At 51.8% G+C, this 7,690-nt stretch overlaps 1 long non-coding RNA gene across 1 annotated transcript; it reads right to left on the minus strand.

The window, feature by feature from the left end:
* Positions 1-4,561: 4,561 nt before the first annotated feature.
* Positions 4,562-7,455, minus strand: LOC121023087 (uncharacterized). The gene is made up of 3 exons (XR_005787241.1): positions 7,037-7,455; positions 5,285-6,899; positions 4,562-4,926 (listed from the first exon to the last, which is right to left on the minus strand). It is a non-coding gene; the product is annotated as an uncharacterized LOC121023087 (long non-coding RNA).
* Positions 7,456-7,690: the final 235 nt, after the last annotated feature.

Below are 7,690 nucleotides of genomic sequence, written 5' to 3' on the forward strand. Positions count from 1 at the left end.
ATTAATTTCTGGCATACAATGTTGCATATGGTGTGCAGGCAATTCTATCTCGTGAAGGATTTGATGGGGCACATTAACCTCACATTCAACTGGTTCAATGTATTCACAGAATGAAAAAGTACATTGTTGCTCAATGCAAATTAAGCTGGAAATCATACAAAGGAATAACCACTGACGAAATTGCAGATTTGAATGGAATGACAACAAGCAGAATTGCCTAAAATATTTTAGGACAGAGTAACTGTGTTTTTTAAAATTTGTTGATGCCTGGGGCACCTGGGTGGGCTCAGTCGGTAAGCGTCCGACTTCAGCTCAGATCATGATCTCGCGGTCGATCCGTGAGTTCGAGCCCCGCGTCGGGCTCTGGGCTGATGGTTCAGAGCCTGGAGCCTGCCTCTGATTCTGTGTCTCCTTCTCTCTCTGCCCCTCCCCCATTCATGCACTGTCTCTCTCTGTCTCAAAAATAAATTAAAAAAAAAGTTAAAAAAAATTAAAATAATAAAATAAAATTTGTTGATGCTTAAATCTCTTTTACCAAATCTCATTGAAGACCATAGTGAGAGATGTTAAGTTTATATGAATGTTCAATAAATTTCTCATTATTACTTTCTAAAGACAAGTTTGAAGCATTCAATAAAAATAATGGGTGAAAGAAGCATTTGACTTACAAACCCCGGCAGATTCCAAGATGGTTGCCTTAACCAACCTCAGGTTGTTCATACTCTCCCAGTTGTTGGATCAAACAGTAATCCTGGTGCTGGTGTGAAGGGACTTTGCATGTGCAGTTAAGGGTCATATCAGCTGAATTAAAACAGGAGGGTTATCATGGTTAATCCTGACCTCATCAGGAGAGCCCTTAATAGGATCGGGTTCTTCCTGAGTGAAGGCCTGGCATAATGAACAGGACTCACCGTGAGAGAAGCCTTGACCATGGAAGGGGCCACCGGGCAAGCAGTGCTGGTGGCCACAGGAGCTGACAGCAGCATCCCACTGACATTGTGCAAGGAAGTGGACCCTTGCAGGGGGAGGACCGCAGTCCTCCAGCTCCAGGAAATGGAATTCTGCCAACAGCTCTGTTCAAGCTTGGAGGGGATGTTGAGCGCTAGGTGCAAACACTGCCTGTGACACACCGGAGAGAACCTTCAGCATCACACTGGACTGCTGACCTGCAGAACTGGGACACATGGATGGCTGCTGTCGTAAGTCACTATGGTTGTGGGAATTTGTTCTGCGGCAATAGGAAACCACTGCACAGCCTCAGTGTACATAGCGGTCTTGCCCCCGGAATGAAGCTATGAAACTTCACTTCATGCATACTAGTGGCATGAAAAAAATCTTTCCTCATTTTTGCTTATGTATTTTTCATTTTATGATTTTGTATCACGGAATTAAATTCTTTAATTTTTTTTTAATTTGTCTTTTATTTTTTGAGAGAGACAGACAGATCATGAGTGGGGGATGGACAGCAAGAGAGAGAAGTAGATACAGAATCTGAAGCAGGCTCCAGGCTCCGACTGTCAGCACAGAGCCTGACATGGGGCTCGAACTCATGAACTGTGAGATTATGACCCGAGTGGAAGTCGGACGCATAATGGACTGATGCCACCCAGGCACCCCTGGAATTAAATTCTAATAGCATATTTCATTCATTCATTCATTCATTCATTTGAAAACAATTAATTTAGTGTTTACCATTCACCAGGAATGGCTTTCTATGCCGGGGATACAGCTTTCACCAAAATAGCCCAAAGCCCCTGTGCTCATGGGCCCTACATTCTAGAGGCTTCCCAAGAGTGGGACGCGGTCACTGGAGCATTTTCAGTGAACACATGACACAACCTGACTCACATTAGCAAGGTCGCTGACTCCTGCAAGGAGAAGAGCCCCAGGTGGCAGGTGATGCAGGGCACCAGGGCCACAATCCAGGAGGGAGAGGATGGTGGAGACTTAGGGGAGGAGAGGGCCTGAGGGATGAGAGAGACATAGAGAAGGGCTGCAGACACAGGGTGAGGAAAAGAAGCAGAGGGAAAGAATTCTAAACCAGTGGAATTCTCAGATTTTTAATAAACCTCTATCTACAGGGCTTAGCAAGAAATTCTTTGCATCTACTGTTTGCTGTACTCTGGGAGCTGCCTGAAAACCAATTACCTCCTTACATTAATCAGGGTGGAGAAAATGGTACCAATAACACCCCAATAAAATATTCCTTAGGTTTTCATTCACAACCACAGGCAGTGCATGAACACTGGTGAAGGGCGTTTTCACTGCACTAAATACATGCCACTTTGAAGGAATTGATGGTTGCATACTGTGGTCGAAATATACTGTATTAATGATATTTTCTGTATTCTTGATGCTCTGACATTTGTGACTCCCATCACTGGGGAGACACTGTCCGTCCCCTGGCTGGACAATTCTTAGAGACAGCTAAGTGCTTGCCCCGGAGCATGCCTTTCTTTTGCAAACTCAACAATCCAATCCAGATGCCACATTCTGAACCATCTCTCTGTCAGGCGCATACACTCCAGGAGGCAATATTCCTCTGCTCCAAAGACCCAGGGTCAGCTACCAGCCTTCTAGAGAGAACTCCCATCCCCCAGAGCCCACCGATAACGTTATTCACACTGGTCAGTTCTAAACTGTCTCCCCAGCCCCTCCTTCCCTTTCTCAAGGAAAACACAATCAAGGCTCTGAGCCATGCTTTCTTCCTCTCCTTCTGCCCCCACTTGGCCCTGTGTGGTGTGCCCTGCCCCTCCCCTCGGGAAATGTAAGTGATAAAAGAAATCTTCCCGCAGTGGCATCAGCCTCTCCAGCTGTCACTTAGTCCCCGTGATAAACAAAGGCCCAGGCACAGATCATATACAGTAGCAAACTGTACTTCTATGTGCTGCTTTGTGTTGAGGATTGTCTGGGACTCACAGAGCTATGGAACGAAGATCATTTTAAAATACAAAAGCTCGGGGCGCCTGGGTGGCTCAGTCGGTTGAGCGTCCCACTTCAGCTCAGGTCACGACCTCGCGGTCCGTGAGTTCGAGCCCCGCGTGGGGCTTTGGGCTGATGGCTCAGAGCCTGGAGCCTGCTTCCGATTCTGTGTCTCCCTCTCTCTCTGCCCCTCCCCCATTCATGCTCTGTCTCTCTCTGTCTCAAAAATAAATTAAAAAAAAACGTTAAAAAAATACAAAAGCTCTACGCCATGGTTTGGGAAAGTGAAAATTACAGCTTTAGTTATTGCAAGGCTATGAAAACAAATGTATCTAGGAAGGCTAAAACCACTACTTTGACAGATTAGATTTGGATCATTCAGTGGTGACCAAGATGATGGTTAATAAACAAAAAGCAAACAGGCCTCTGTGAGATTCTCTAGCTGGTGCCTCAGGCACAGGTGCCCCAGGTTTCAAGAGGAAACCATTGTTTCTCTACCAACCATCCCGAACCCAGCTCAGTCTCTGACATCAAATTCCCTGGGACGAAGTTTCCTTCTAAAACAGTCCAGGAGGTTATGTCCTTCCCTGTGCAGAAGCTTTTTATGTGGATGTAGTCCCAGTAGTTTATTTGTGCTTTGGTTTCCCTTGCCTCAGGGAACACATCTAGAAAGAAGTTGTTACTCCCCATGTCAAAGAAATTAGCGTGTGTGTTCTTTTCCAGGATTTTTATGGTTTCAGGCCATTTTGGCCTTTAATCCACTTTGCATTTATTTTTGTGTATGGTGTGAGAAGTGGTCCCTATTCTTTCTTTGGCATGTTGCCTTCCTGATGAGAGCACCTGGTGATGTATGGAATTGTTGAATCACTTTGTTGTTCTCGGAAACTAATATAACACTGTATGTTATCTGACTGGAATTTAAATAAAAACAATGAATAAATAAGTAAATAAATAGGTAAGTCAGTCAGTCAGTCAGTCCAAGGAGAGAGATAAGGGGTTAGAGGAAGGGAGTCCAGTTCAGGGGGGTGGGGGAGGGGGTGTTTCCAGGAAGGGAAGTGAGGAGAAAGGGCTGCGCCCAGTGTGCTGTCTCTACCTGGCACCTTCAGAAAGTCCCTGGACCAGAACTCAGAGAAACAGTGTGATAAAGAGAGCTCCCTGCAAGAGGAGAGGGGTCAGGTCCCAGTCCCTTGTCCCCAAGAGGGTGTGGCTCTCAGGGTGGAAGGTGCAAGGGCACAGAGGCAGGGAAGCCTAGTGTTGGGAGTCCCCATCTCCCCTGGTCTCACTTCTCCCTGTCACAGCCTGTGTCAGGTCCCCCTGTCTGGGATTCATGAAGGCGCCCCTGTTCACACTCCCATTGCCTGTCTGGTTTCTAGAGAAGACTATCATATCAGCTTCACCGCGTTCCCTGGCCTGTCCTGGCCACAGACAGGCTGGGACTTAGATTCTCCCAGGGGATGGGGATCCTGGGGCCTTGAACCTGCCTCCTGGTGCTTTCAGGGGCCTGGCCATGACCCTGACCTGGGCCAGTGAGTGTGAGGTCAGAAGGAAAGAGCCTGTTATGTGTAGGAGCAAAGGGACCGCCTGGTGGGGACGCTGGACCACTGGGGAAGGGGGCCACCGCCCCCACTCCACACCCCCCCCCCCCCCCCCCCCCGGGGGGGGGCACCCCGCCCTGCCCTCCCGGCTGCCTCCATCTGGGACCCGGCTCCGGGCCTGGAGGAGGGTCGGACGGGGTCTCAGCCCCTTTGTGCCCACAGTTCCCACTCCTTGAGGTGTTTCCACACCGCGGTGTCCCGGACCGGTCGCGGGGAGGCGCTGTACGTCTCGGTGGGCCAAGTGGACCACACGCAGTTCCTGCGATTCCACAACGACGCCGCGAGTCCGAGGGTAGAGCTGTGGAAGCCGTGGGTGGAGCAGGAGGGACACAGTTTGGGACGAGCAGACGGAGATCGCCAAGGTGCACGCACCGACCTCCCGACCGAACCTGCACACCGCCCTCCGCCACTACGACCAGAGCGAGTCCGGTGAATGACCCGGGCCAGGGTCCAGGTGACGAGTCCCTGAATCCCCCTTGGACCTGCTGAGGTCTCTCTGAGCTCCGGGTCCGAGATTCACCCCGACGCCAGGAGACCTTCGCGGCCCCCACCCAGGATGAGCCCGCGGGGATTCACTCGGATTTTATCTAGTTTCTGGGTCTTTGACCAATCACTGCGGGTAGGTATCCTGAGGAGTGAGGCAGGAGAGCCTGGCTGCAGGGCTGGCGGGTGGGGGACGGCTGCGGGGAGGGGGGGGGGGCCGGCTAGCTAGGGGGGGGGGATGCCCGCGAGGCTGGGTGAGAGAGTGGGCGGGGCCAGGGCCTCACCTTCCAAGGCACTTCTGGCTGCAACTTAGGGTTCGATGCGAACCACCTCGGCGGGTGTGAGCAATTCGCTAGGAGGGCGCCGATTACAGCCCCCTGAAGGAGGACCTGCACTCCTGGAGGGCAGCGGAGGAGGCGGTTCGGATCCTTGGGCGCCAGTGGGAAGCTGCCTGAGCAGCCAAGCACTACCGGGTGTTACCTGCAGAGGGAGTACGTGCTGGGGCTCCACCTGTACCTGGAGAAAGGGAAAGAGACCTTGTAGGAAGCAGGTGTGTGGGGCCGCCAGGCCTCCTGATCTCCCCTGGGGCAGGTGCTGTACCTCCTGCTGGCCCCACCGAAAGGGAGGAAAATAGGATTGACACCAGAATTCTTCCCTGTCCCCCTCCTTGGGTCCTGAGGGTGAGGAGTTCCCCTGGGTTTTCGGATCCTGTGTCAGAGAGAGACTGGCTCGCAGGACCCATCCTTCTCTCAGGACAGAGGGGATCCAGTCTCTGTGGAGAGACATATCTCTAAAAGAATTCAATAGCAGGTTTCCTTGACCCTGGTATTCACCTTGGGCACCCCCAGGTGACGTCCTCCCTCAAGCCTTGCTCTCTGTCCCATGCCCAACTTCATTGGAGGGCTGACTCCAGGGGTTTTGAGCCACTGGGCCTCCTCTACCAGGTCAGGACTAGAAGTCTCTGTTCCCTCACTCAGGGACCCTGAGCCTCCTCCCCTAGGCTGTCTTACTTACCCTGCCTCCAGACCTTCCCAAGGGATGGGAAGTTATCCCAGATCCTGGAGCTCCGGCTGGGATGTGAGTCTTGCACTCCCCTGCCCACCCCATTGTCCTCTCCATTCTCAGCATGGTCACATGAGTGCTGCTTCGGTGGTCCCCGGGGGATGATGCAAAGTTCCTAAAGTCTCTGACCCTTCTCCTCAGATCCTCCACAGACACATGTGACCTGCCACCCCATCTCTGACCATGAGGGGACCCTGAGGTGAAGGGCTGTGGGCTTCTACCAGACAGAGATTACTGTGACCTGGCAGTGTGATGGGGAGGACCTGACCCAGGACACGGAGCTTGTGGACACCAGGCCTGCCGAGCCGGGACCTTCCAGAAATGGGCGGCTGTAGTGGTGCCTTCCGGGAGAGGAGCAGAGATACACATGCCTGTGCAGCACGGGAGGCTGCAGGATCCCGTCAGCCTGAGATGGGGTAAGAAGGGGGATGAAGGGGTGGATTTTATCCACAGACAGCAGAATTCATGACACCTTCTGTAGACCTTCAGCGGCATCACAGCTGAGGCCCAGGGGTCAGAACTCTCACCTTCCCTTTCGTTCCCAGAGCCCCCGTGTCACTCCAACATCCCCATCATGGGAATCATTGCTGGTTTGGCTGTCCTTGGAGCTGTGGTCACTGGACCTGGGACCTGGAGGAGGAAGAGCTCCAGCAGGGAAAGGGGTGAGGTCAGAGTTTTCTTGCACGAGGTTGCGGGGAGAGTGATGGGGTGGCGGGGGGAGGGCTTCAAGCCATATGTAATTTTCCAGTGTGTTGCCTCAGTCCTGAGAGGCACCATCCACACACATGTGCTTACCCAGTTGGACCCTATTTGCTAATACTCTTTCGAAAATCACACCTGAAAAAGAGACAAAACGTTCAGCTCGATGCTTCTGGTGATGGGACCTGATTCCCAGCAGTCACAGGACAGAGGGGAGGCCCTGCTGCACACAGACCTCCAGGAAGCTTTGATCTAGTTTCCACATGTCCTCTTACCTCACATTGTGTAATCTTGCCCTAGGTCTGTAGTTAAAGTTCTGGAAATTTCTTTGGAGGCCAAAATTTCAGGGGCCCCTTTAGGACCTCAGGGCCCAAGCCTTCTCCCTGGCCTCTGACACGATGTTTTGTTCTCACAGGGGAAAAGATGGAGCTACACTCAGTCTGCAAGTAAGTATGGACGGGGTGATCCCTGAGACCCTGGGTAGTGCAGACGGGGCCCCATGAGGAGCTCACCCACCCCATAGCTCCCTTGTCTCATCTCCTGGAGGCTCTGACCACGTCCTGTTGTACTGTGGCTGTGACAGTGCCCAGGGCTCTGATGTGTCTCTCAAGGCTTCTAAAGGTGAGAACTTCAGGGTGCCTGGGTAGCTTAGTCAGTTAAGCATCTGACTTTGGCTTGGGTCATGATCTCAGAGTTCGTGAGTTCAAGCCCCACATCAGGCTCTGTGCTGACAGTGTGGAGCCTGGAGCCTGCTTAGACTCTCTGTCTCCCTCTCTCTCTGCCCCTCCCCCACTGGCTCTCCCTCCCTCCCTTCCTCCCTCCCTTTTTCCCTCAAAAATAAATAAGCATTATATATATATATATATGTATATATATATAATTGTCAAATTATATATAAAGGTGAGACCTTGGAGGGGCTAGAGTGGGGA

This window comes from Herpailurus yagouaroundi, unplaced genomic scaffold, assembly GCF_014898765.1.
Source record: "Herpailurus yagouaroundi ecotype Mexico unplaced genomic scaffold, PumYag 511, whole genome shotgun sequence".
Classification (NCBI taxonomy): Eukaryota; Metazoa; Chordata; class Mammalia; order Carnivora; family Felidae; genus Herpailurus; species Herpailurus yagouaroundi.